This window comes from Rattus norvegicus, chromosome 7 (assembly GCF_036323735.1).
Source record: "Rattus norvegicus strain BN/NHsdMcwi chromosome 7, GRCr8, whole genome shotgun sequence".
NCBI classification, from domain to species: domain Eukaryota; kingdom Metazoa; phylum Chordata; class Mammalia; order Rodentia; family Muridae; genus Rattus; species Rattus norvegicus.
The window spans coordinates 79,986,532-79,998,567 of record NC_086025.1 but is presented as its reverse complement, the minus strand read 5'-3'; the positions used below and the strand labels follow the sequence as shown (position 1 = coordinate 79,998,567).

At 40.8% G+C, this 12,036-nt stretch overlaps 1 pseudogene; it reads right to left on the bottom strand.

Annotated features, from left to right (window-relative positions):
• Window positions 1-6,812: 6,812 nt before the first annotated feature.
• Rpl6-ps4 (ribosomal protein L6, pseudogene 4) lies at window positions 6,813-10,407 on the bottom strand (annotated as a pseudogene).
• Between the last annotated feature and the right edge of the window lie 1,629 nt (window positions 10,408-12,036).

The following is a 12,036-nucleotide window of genomic DNA, read 5'->3' as shown; positions in this document are numbered from 1 at the left end:
GCCGCCCTCCCCCCATAGACTAGTTCACTGGGGGTTCAGTCTTAGCAGGACCCAGGGCTTCCCCTTCCACTGGTGCTCTTACTAGGATATTCATTGCTACCTATGAGGTCAGAGTCCAGGGTCAGTCCATGTATAGTCTTTAGGTAGTGGCTTAGTCCCTGGAAGCTCTGGTTGCTTGGCATTGTTGTTCATATGGGGTCTCGAGCCCCTTCAAGCTCTTCCAGTTCTTTCTCTGATTCCTTCAACAGGGGACCTATTCTCAGTTCAGTGGTTTGCTGCTGGCATTCACCTCTGTATTTGCTGTATTCTGGCTGTGTCTCTCAGGAGAGATCTACATCCGGTTCCTGTCGGTCTGCACTTCTTTGCTTCATCCATCTTGTCTAATTGGGTGGCTGTATATGTATGGGCCACATGAGGGGCAGGCTCTGAATGGGTGTTCCTTCAGTCTCTGTTTTAATCTTTGCCTCTCCCTTCCCTGCCAAGGGTATTCTTTTTCCTCATTTAAAGAAGGAGTGAAGCATTCACATTTTGATCATCCGTCTTGAGTTTCGTTTGTTCTAGGGATCTAGGGTAATTCAAGCATTTGGGCTAATAGCCACTTATCAATGAGTGCATACCATGTATGTCTTCCTGTGATTGGGTTAGCTCACTCAGGATGATATTTTCCAGTACCAACCATTTGCCTACGAATTTCATAAAGTCGTTGTTTTTGATAGCTGAGTAATATTCCATTGTGTAGATGTACCATATTTTCTGTATACATTCTTCTGTTAAAGGGCATCTGGGTTCTTTCCATTTTCTGGCTATTATAAATAAGGCTGCGATGAACATAGTGGAGCACGTGTCTCTTTTATATGTTGAGGCATCTTTTGGGTATATGCCCAAGAGAGGTATAGCTGGATCCTCAGGCAGTTCAATGTCCAATTTTCTGAGGAACCTCCAGACTGATTTCCAGAATGGTTTTACCAGTCTGCAATCCCACGAACAATGGAGGAGTGTTCCTCTTTCTCCACATCCTCGCCAGCATCTGCTGTCACCTGAGTTTTTGATCTTAGCCAATCGCACTGGTGTGAGGTGAAATCTCAGGGTTGTTTTGATTTGCATTTCCCTTATGACTAAAGATGTTGAACATTTCTTTAGGTGTTTCTCAGCCATTCGGCATTCCTCAGCTGTGAATTCTTTGATTAGCTCTGAACCCCATTTTTTAATAGGGTTATTTGTTTCCCTGCAGTCTAACTTCTTGAGTTCTTTGTATATTTTGGATATAAGGCCTCTATCTGTTGTAGGATTGGTAAAGATCTTTTCCCAATCTGTTGGTTGCCGTTTTGTCCTAACCCCAGTGTCCTTTGCCTTACAGAAGCTTTGCAGTTTTATGAGATCCCATTTGTCGATTCTTGATCTAAGAGCATAAGCCATTGGTGTTTTGTTCAGGAAATTTTTTCCAGTGCCCATGTGTTCCAGATGCTTCCCTAGTTTTTCTTCTATTAGTTTGAGTGTGTCTGGTTTGATGTGGAGGTCCTTGATCCACTTGGACTTAAGCTTTGTACAGGGTGATAAGCATGGATCGATCTGCATTCTTCTACATGTTGACCTCCAGTTGAACCAGCACCATTTGCTGAAAATGCTATCTTTTTTCCATTGGATGGTTTTGGCTCCTTTGTCAAAAATCAACTGGCCATAGGTGTGTGGCTTCATTTCTGGGTCTTCAATTCTATTCCATTGGTCTATCTGTCTGTCTCTGTACCAATACCATGCAGTTTTTATCACTATTGCTCTGTAATACTGCTTGAGTTCAGGGATAGTGATTCCCCCTGAGGTAATTTTATTGTTGAGGATAGCTTTAGCTATCCTGGGTTTTTTGTTATTCCAGATGAATTTGCAAATTGTTCTGTCTAACTCTTTGAAGAATTGGATTGGTATTTTGATGGGGATTGCATTGAATCTGTAGATTGCTTTTGGTAAAATGGCCATTTTTACTATATTAATCCTGCCAATCCATGAGCATGGGAGATCTTTCCATCTTCTGAGGTCTTCTTCAATTTCTTTCCTCAGTGTCTTGAAGTTCTTATTGTACAGATCTTTTACTTGCTTGGTTAAAGTCACACCGAGGTACTTTATATTATTTGGGTCTATTATGAAGGGTGTCGTTTCCCTAATTTCTTTCTCGGCTTGTTTCTCTTTTGTATAGAGGAAGGCAACTGATTTATTTGAGTTAATTTTATACCCAGCCACTTTGCTGAAGTTGTTTATCAGCTTTAGTAGTTCTCTGCTGGAACTTTTGGGATCACTTAAATATACTATCATGTCATCTGCAAATAGTGATATTTTGACCTCTTCTTTTCCGATCTGTATCCCTTTGATCTCCTTTTATTGTCTGATTGCTCTCGCTAGAACTTCAAGAACTATATTGAATAAGTAGGGAGAGAGTGGGCAGCCTTGTCTAGTCCCTGATTTTAGTGGGATTGCTTCAAGTTTCTCTCCATTTAGTTTAATGTTAGCAACTGGTTTGCTGTATATGGCTTTTACTATGTTTAGGTATGGGCCTTGAATTCCTATTCTTTCCAGGACTTTTATCATGCAGGGGTGTTGAATTTTGTCAAATGCTTTCTCAGCATCTAATGAAATGATCATGTGGTTCTGTTCTTTCAGTTTGTTTATATAATGGATCACGTTGATGGTTTTCCATATATTAAACCATCCCTGCATGCCTGGGATGAAGCCTACTTGATCATGGTGGATGATTGTTTTGATGTGCTCTTGAATTCGGTTTGCCAGAATTTTATTGAGTATTTTTGCGTCGATATTCATAAGGGAAATTGGTCTGAAGTTCTCTTTCTTTGTTGTGTCTTTGTGTGGTTTAGGTATAAGAGTAATTGTGGCTTCGTAGAAGGAATTCGGTAGGGCTCCATCTGTTTCAATTTTGTGGAATAGTTTGGATAATATTGGTATGAGGTCTTCTATGAAGGTTTGATAGAATTCTGCACTAAACCCGTCTGGACCTGGGCTCTTTTTGGTTGGGAGACCTTTAATGACTGCTTCTATTTCCTTAGGAGTTATGGGGTTGTTTAACTGGTTTATCTGTTCCTGATTTAACTTCGATACCTGGTATCTGTCTAGGAAATTGTCCATTTCCTGAAGATTTTCAAATTTTGTTGAATATAGGTTTTTATAGTAAGATCTGATGGTTTTCTGAATTTCCTCCGAATCTGTAGTTATGTCTCCCTTTTCATTTCTGATTTTGTTAATTTGGACGCACTCTCTGTGTCCTCTCGTTAGTCTGGCTAAGGGTTGATCTATCTTGTTGATTTTCTCAAAGAACCAACTTTTGGTTCGGTTGATTCTTTCTATGGTCCTTTTTGTTTCTACTTGGTTGATTTCAGCTCTGAGTTTGATTATTTCCTGCCTTCTACTCCTCCTGGGTGTATTTGCTTCTTTTTGTTCTAGAGCTTTTAGGTGTGCTGTCAAGCTGCTGACATATGTTCTTTCCTGTTTCTTTCTGCAGGCACTCAGCGCTATGAGTTTTCCTCTTAGCACAGCTTTCATTGTGTTTCATAAGTTTGAGTATGTTGTATCTTCATTTTCATTAAATTCTAAAAAGTTTTTAATTTCTTTCTTTATTTCTTCCTTGACCAGGTTATCATTGAGTAGAGCATTGTTCAATTTCCACGTATATGTGGGCATTCTTCCCTTATTGTTATTGAAGACCAGTTTTAGGCCGTGGTGGTCCGATAGCACGCATGGGATAATTTCTATCTGTACCTGTTGAGGCCCGTTTTTTGACCAATTATATGGTCAATTTTGGAGAAAGTTCCATGAGGAGCTGAGAAGAAGTTATATCCTTTTGCTTTAGGATAGAATGTTCTATAAATATCCGTTAAGTCCATTTGGCTCATGACTTCTCTTAGTCTGTCTACATCACTGTTTAATTTCTGTTTCCATGATCTATCCATTGATGAGAGTGGGGTGTTGAAATCTCCCACTATTATTGTGTGAGGTGCAATGTGTGTTTTGAGCTTTAGTAAGGTTTCTTTTACGTATGTAGGTGCCCTTGTATTTGGGGCATAGATATTTAGGATTGGGAGTTCATCTTGGTTGATTTTTCCTTTGATGAATATGAAGTGTCCTTCCTTATCTTTTTTTGATGATTTTAATTGAAAATTGATTTTATTTGATATTAGAATGGCTACTCCAGCTTGCTTCTTCTGACCATTTGCTTGGAAAGTTGTTTTCCAGCCTTTCACTCTGAGGTAGTGTCTGTCTTTGTCTCTGAGGTGTGTTTCCTGTAGGCAGCAGAATGCAGGGTCCTCGTTGCGTATCCAGTTTGTTAATCTATGTCTTTTTATTGGGGAGTTGAGGCCATTGATATTGAGAGATATTAAGGAATAGTGATTATTGCTTCCCGTTATATTCATATTTGGATGTGAGGTTATGTTTGTGTGCTTTCATTCTCTTTGTTTTGTTGCCAAGACGATTAGTTTCTTGCTTCTTCTAGGGTATAGCTTGCCTCCTTATGTTGGGCTTTACCATTTATTATCCTTTGTAGTGCTGGATTTGTAGAAAGATATTGTGTAAATTTGGTTTTGTCATGGAATATCTTGGTTTCTCCATCAATGTTAATTGAGAGTTTTGCTGGATACAGTAACCTGGGCTGGCATTTGTGTTCTCTTAGGGTCTGTATGACATCAGTCCAGGATCTTCTGGCCTTCATAGTTTCTGGCGAGAAGTCTGGTGTGATTCTGATAGGTCTCCCTTTATATGTTACTTGACCTTTTTCCCTTACTGCTTTTAATATTCTTTCTTTATTTTGTGCGTTTGGTGTTTTGACAATTATGTGACGGGAGGTGTTTCTTTTCTGGTCCAATCTATTTGGAGTTCTGTAGGCTTCTTGTATGTCTATAGGTATCTCTTTTTTTAGGTTAGGGAAGTTTTCTTCTATGATTTTGTTGAAGATATTTACTGGTCCTTTGAGCTGGGAGTCTTCACTCTCTTCTATACCTATTATCCTTAGGTTTGATCTTCTCATTGAGTCCTGGATTTCCTGTATGTTTTGGACCAGTAGCTTTTTCCGCTTTACATTATCTTTGACAGTTGAGTCAATGATTTCTATGGAATCTTCTGCTCCTGAGATTCTCTCTTCCATCTCTTGTATTCTGTTGGTGAAGCTTGTATCTACAGCTCCTTGTCTCTTCTTTTGGTTTTCTATATCCAGGGTTGTTTCCATGTGTTCTTTCTTGATTGCTTCTATTTCCATTTTTAATTCCTTCAACTGTTTGATTGTGTTTTCCTGGAATTCTTTCAGGGATTTTTGCGATTCCTCTCTGTAGGCTTCTACTTGTTTATTAATGTTTTCCTGTGTTTCCCTAAGTGTGTTCATGTCTTTCTTGAAGTCCTCCAGCATCATGATCAAATATGATTTTGAAACTAGATCTTGCTTTTCTGGTGTGTTTGGATATTCCATGTTTGTTTTGGTGGGAGAATTGGGCTCCGATGATGGCATGTAGTCTTGGTTTCTGTTGCTTGGGTTCCTGCGCTTGCCTCTCGCCATCAGATTATCTCTAGTGTTACTTTGTTCTGCTATTTCTGACAGTGGCTAGACTGTCCTATAAGCCTGTGTGTCAGGAGTGCTGTAGACCTGTTTTCCTGTTTTCTTTCAGCCAGTTATGGGGACAGAGTGTTCTGCTTTCGGGCGTGTAGTTTTTCCTCTCTACAGGTCTTCAGCTGTTCCTGTGGGCCTGTGTCTTGAGTTCACCAGGCAGCTTTCTTGCAGCAGAAAATTTGGTCTTACCTGTGGTCCCGAGGCTCAGGTTCGCTCGTGGGGTGCTGCCCAGGGGCTCTCTGCAGCGGCAGCAACCAGGAAGACCTGTGCCACCCCTTCCGGGAGCTTCAGTGCACCAGGGTTCCAGATGGTCTTTGGCTTTTTCCTCTGGCGTCCGAGATGTGTGTGCAGGGAGCAGTCTCTTCTGGTTTCCCAGGCTTGTCTGCCTCTCTGTAGGTTTAGCTCTCCCTCCCACGGGATTTGGGTGCAGAGAACTGTTTATCCGGTCTGTTTCCTTCAGGGTCCGGTGGTTTCTCTGGCAGGGGTCCTGCCGCTCCTTGGCCCTCCCCCACGGGAGCCCAGAGGCCTTATACAGTTTCCTCTTGGGCCAGGGATGTGGGCAGGGGTGAGCAGTGTTGGTGGTCTCTTCCGCTCTGCAGCCTCAGGAGTGCCCACCTGACCAGGCGGTTGGGTCTCTCTCTCACCGGGTCTGGGAGCAGAGAGCTGCTGCAGGCCGGGATCCGCGGGTGTGGGACTTCCGGTAAACACAGAACGTGCCCGGTCCTAGAGAAATTCTGCTTCCGTGTGTCCCAAGCTCACCAGGCAGCTTTCTTGCAGCAGAAAATTTGGTCTTACCTGTGGTCCCGAGGCTCAGGTTCGCTCGTGGGGTGCTGCCCAGGGGCTCTCTGCAGCGGCAGCAACCAGGAAGACCTGTGCCCTGGATATTACTTTTAAAATCTAATTAATCACATCTATTTTGAGTGATACAAAGAATGGTCTCAGAGATTAAATAAGGGTCTCTTACCTAGGGTTCCACCAAATATATCTAACTCATCTAGACAGCTGCAATGAGGAAGGAGGGGGAGATAAAAAGGCGATCCAGTAGTACTGAGACAATTAGAGCAATTATTGTTGCTATTCATAAAATTTAAATATTACAAAATGTGATCATAATATGAACATTGTCTGTTGTAGTTTTATTTAGAGTAATATAAAAAGTCCATTTTTTATTTTTCTCTTGTTTTGTTTGAATTTATGAAGCTGTTTAATTAGCTTTTTAGCAATTTAGAATCATCAGTTTGTGCAGATACATCCTGTTTGTTGGGATGAATGAGATCGCAGATAGCCCTGGAACTTAAAAATCTGACAGTCCACAGTGTTTCCTGATCAGACTTGTGGTTCTCTCCAATCTCATATTTCTCCTCCAAATCAAAGATATTGCCATTCTGGTGGCTGGGCTTGATCAGCTACTTCTTCTTGAAGTAAGAATCAGTCAGGTGTTTGGGTATTTCAACCTTGCTCATATCCACTTTTGTTGAGGTGGCAAGGACAAATATCCTCTGTGTTCTGCCCAGAAGAACTCTATTGAGGGCAAGTTATCCAGTCACAAAAAGCAAGCCTCTGCCTAGCTGCTTCAGAAAAGCCACTGTCTTGTCTCTGTGGCACCAGGTGAGGATCATCAGGACCATCCCAGGATTTATACTGGCAGGAAGCCTTCTCACACACATACCCAAGGGTTTTTGCCAAGGCTCAGCAGCTTCTGAGGCATGTATTACTAGGAAAATGCCTAGGCATTTTTTTTTGAAACTTCCCCATCTGGACACTAGCATTCTTCATGCCACCAACTGGTTTTATGACAGAAGCAAGGACCTTTTTGTTTTCCTTATTCTTTTCAACCTTGGACTTTGCAGCTGAGTATTTCCTATTCTACAAGGCTTTTCCGGAATACATAACATCTACCCATTCCTCTAGCCAGGACAGGGTTTTGGCTGCAATTGGGGCTTTCTCTCAGGCCTTTGTACCTTATGGTCTCTCCCTTTGGCTATATTAGGGCAGCAGAGGCACCAGTTATGGCGTAAACCACTCCAGTTTTTGTTTGCTGCATGTTTCTTCTTTTTTGCATAAGGCTTCTTAGTGTTTTCACCCTTCATCTTGCACGATGAGAAAGAGAAATGAGGTCCATCTTTCCAGTCTATAAACGAAGAAATATGCATTTCTTGATATTGGCCTACAGGAATAATCTTTTGGATCTTTGATTCTTTTCATTCCATGAAATACGTCACTATGGTATTTTTTCTTGTTATTTACTTATTAAATTTTGTTTCAGTGTACAGAAACCAAAATTATTTTTATGCCACTTCGTTAGTTTATATTCCAAATTACATGGTTTAGATCCATTAATTTACAGGGAATGTTCTCAACTTTACATGTACACAAAAATAGAAATGTAAGGATTCACCATGCAGAATTGATTTAGAATTGTAGGGAAAAAGAGTAAAAGTATCCATTTATCAGAATGCTCTATAACTTCTTTCAAAAACATAAAGGAACATCAAATAACAAGCATGTAGGAAAATAGGGATTAATATAAAACAGAATTTTCAGAAACATTCACAATTTGCATCATCTTGAGTGCATACATTTTAATACAAATAAAACATATAATATGTTTATTTAGGTTGGAGGGCCCTAAATATAAGTTGCTAAATTTTACACATATTTGAATGCAGGACTGATCACAAAATGAAAATATTAATAGACACGTAAATGTGGTTTAGGGTGTTAACTCACATGCTACCAGTATTATAAGAACACATCTTACTAATTCCCAATTGCCATCACGTCTCTCATTCAGAGAATTACATTTCAGAACGTCATGTATTAGCCAGCTTTTGAAGATTATATAATTGAATCCTCTTTCCTATACATTTGTGTCTTCTCTTCTCTTAATATTTTGATTTAATGACATTAAATATGTATATTATATGGTATGGTAAAGAGCAGTTTATTTCTCTGAACCAAATATTTTATTGTTGGCTACTTTAGTTTGTTTTGGCTCATCTTGTCATTGTTCATCTCCACTGACTGATAACTTTAGTTGTGTAAAAATTTTCCTCAGACAGGAAGTCCAGGAAACTGACCAAATTCATCAGGACCCTTCCTTGTCAGAGTAAACCATCAAAGGTGATTCTCCCTCTCACATGGGAGAAACTGAGCTGCAAGGAAGACTTCAACTGGAGCAGCTGCCTGTAAGAGGCAGAAACTAGCTGAACACCTGGAAGAAACTTAGATCAGAACCATGTGAAACGTTACTAGGTTTGTAGCCTATCATCCATAGTTGAGAGTTGATAGTTGGGCTTTAGTTATGTAGTTGTCTTAGTGTCCTATGTGCTCCTGTAGGTAATCTCGCACCTCTACTCTTAACTTATCCCAGTACAACTCATTGGTTCACCAATTTGCACTTTGGAAGTATCCATACTTTGTCTGTAGTGGGCTCTCTATAAAACAGGTATGTTGCATCTCTCAAAGCAAATTTTTGTAACACAACATAATTGACATTTGAATATGGACCAAGCAGAAGCAATTATTAGTTGAGGAAAAGTGCACGGTCCTAGTATATCGGGGCATGCAACTGAGGCTGAAAAGTCTGAGACAGGATCAACACAGAGGAAGTTCCAAAACCTTTGTCATTAGCTGTATGGTCTCTGCTAGTAGGTATTTGTCCTATGACAGTGGTTACATGGTTTTTGCTGTGGGAAGTGAGACATACCATTACACGTGAGCCATCAAGATTAGAACTTTCTGTGAAAGGAATCCCAGGAAAGCCCAGCTGTCTTTATGAAAATGGTATGGCATGGAATGCCTACTTGATGAGTGCGGTCCACCACATGAATATGAAGATGCCATAAAAAATTAAAGGTTTAGAGAACGTTTTGTAGTCTATACAATTATTGTGTGGGGGTTGAGATTGTCCAAAAGCAGTGTCAGAAATTGACTAGCCTCTATTTTGTGTAGGTCAAAATGAACTGAAGCTGAGAAGGCTGCTGAGAAGGAATTTGTTTGTGTAAAGAAGGAATTACAACAAGAAAGGGAGATGTGGATGGATTTCTTACATCTTCTGGGTCAGCCTCTGATTTGGCAAGTACTTTAAACGAATGGGGCAATGAAGTGGAGATGTTAGCCAGCTGTTTCTAAAGGATTGGACAGGGGAATAATTAAAAGAAAGTACAAATTAAATATATGCTCAACAGCCTTTCTTGGAATCCATGAAAAGATCCAGAGAGTAAGTATAAAAATATCAGTATTGGATCAAGACCCCCAAAACCAAGTTCTTCACAGAGTGGAAACTTATTTGGCCCAGAAGGACAGAGAGCTGCAAATAAGAGACAAAGGCAGGAGAGAGAACACGGAATAAGGGGGAAGAGAACAAAAGAGAGAGGGGATAGATATTTATTTGGAGGAAAAGGACTGCCTCTAGACAGATGTGGCACATCAGAAAATGGTAGTTTAAATTATAAAGGTAAAAAGTAAAGCCCATGTGTTAGGATGAAGTGTTTAATTTTAATTGGGCACATTAATTAAGTGAATTGATGGGGGCTTTTGATTGCTTGACTTCCATATTTTCATTATTTGGCCTTGTTAGTCAACCTCAAGAGAGGAATTGGACATTCAAGAGAGGAATAGACCATTGGCGTCTAGATTTAGAAATGAAATCTACTTTTTTCTTATTCTTTTTTTTTAATTTTTGATATTTTCCCCATAACTCCTTCCCACCCTACCACCACACTTCCCACGCTCCCGTCTCCACTCCACCCACCCCACCAGACCTCTAAACTTCCTGGGACGTCCAGTGACTTGAGGGTTAGGTGCATCTTCTCCACCTGAACTTAGACCCAGGAGTCCCCTGCTTCATCTCAGCTGATATATGCTGCCTGGTTGGTGACCCTTCTTTTAAGACACCTCAGGGGTTCAGGTTAATTAAGACTCTTGGTCCTCCTACAGGGTTGGTCTGTTCCTTAGCTTCCTCCAGTTTTTCCCTAATTCAACCTGAGGGATCAGCAGCTTGTTTGTTTTTTGAGTACACATATCTGCTCCTGACTCTTTCAGATGCGTGTTGTGTCTTTTGGAGAGTAGTCATGGTAGGTCCCATTTTGTGTATGCTGCATAGCTTCAGTAATGGTGTCAGGTCTTGGGGCTTCCCCTTGAGCTGGAGCCCACTTTGAGCCTGTCACTGGACATCTTTTCCTCAGGGTCTTCTCCATTTTGATCCCTGTATTTCTATCAGACAGGAAGAATTATGCATCAGAACTTTGGCTGTTGGATAGCAACCCCATCCCTCACCTTATGCCCTGACTTTCTGTTGGAGGTGGATTCAACAAGTTACCTCTCCCCACTGTAGGGATTTTCATCTAGGGTCACACCCCCACTTTGAGTCCTGAGAGTCTCTCACTTCCCATGTTTCTGGTACATTCTAGAGGGTCTTCCCAACCTCCTTCCTCCCAAGATTGCCTGTTTCCATTCCAGGGCTTCAGTCCTTTTCCCCTACCCAATACCAGATCATATTTCCCTCTCACTCCATCCCCATTACCTTTCCCTCCCCTGTCCCTCCCTCCCCCCTTGTGGTTGCTTTCTTCTCCCTCCCAAGTGGCAAGGAAGGGTCCCCACTTGGACTCTTCAGCTTATTGACTGTATCTTGGGTATTCTGGATTTTTTTTAATTTTGCTAATATCTACTTATTAGTAAGAATGTACCTTGTATGTCGTTTTGGGTATGAGTTATCTTACTCAGCATGACATTTTCTGTTTCTATTCATTTGCCTGAAAAATATAGTATGTCCTCAATCTTAATAGATGAGTAATATTTCATTGTGTAAATGAACCACATTTTCTGTATCCATTCATCTGTTGTAGGACATCTGGGTTGTTTCCAGCTTCTGGCTATCACAAATTAGACTGCTATGAACTTAGTGAAACATGTGCCCCTGTGGCATGGTGGGGCATCTTTGAGGTATATTCACAAGAGGGGTATTTCTGAGTCTTTAGGTTGGTCTACTTCCAATCTTCTGAGGAACCTCCAAATTGATTTTCAGAGTGGTTGTACCAGTTTACAATCCCACCAGCAATGGAGGAGTGTTCCTCTTTTTCCACATCCTCCCCAACATGTGTTGTGACCTGAGGTTTTGATCTTAACTATTCTGACTGGTATAAGGTAGAATCTCAGGGTCGTTTTCATTTGCATTTCTCTGATCACTAAGGACTTTTAACATTTCTTCAGGTGATTTTAGATATTTTTATTGAATATTTTATTTATTTACATTTCAAATGTTTATTTATTTACATTTCAAATCTTTCCAAGATTCCCATCTGGAAATCCCTTATCCCATTCCCTCATGTCCTGCCTCCATGAGGGTGCTCCCACTCCCAACCACCCACTACCTGCTGCCTCCTTGCTCTGGCATTTTCCTACACTGGGGCATCAAGCCTTCACAGAAATAAAGGTCT